Genomic DNA, 251 nt, shown 5'->3' on the forward strand with positions numbered 1-251 from the left:
AAAAAAAAAAAAAAAAGCAAAGGAATTAGTATCTTCTCTGTTGTTATAACTATTCTTGCTTTGTCACAGGCTGACATTGCAGTCAATATTTTAGTCATTGGATGACAGTTTATAGGCAATTAGCTTATTCTAGCATTTTAGGGACTTAGTAAGCACTGGTTGAATTGAACTGAAGTCCACTCTGAAGGAGTTTTTTGTTATCCAAGTTTTATTTTTTCTGAATCATCTCCTGTCTAAAGGGTTCATACAAG

The sequence above is a fragment of the Physeter macrocephalus genome, chromosome 6, assembly GCF_002837175.3.
Source record: "Physeter macrocephalus isolate SW-GA chromosome 6, ASM283717v5, whole genome shotgun sequence".
NCBI lineage: Eukaryota > Metazoa > Chordata > Mammalia > Artiodactyla > Physeteridae > Physeter > Physeter macrocephalus.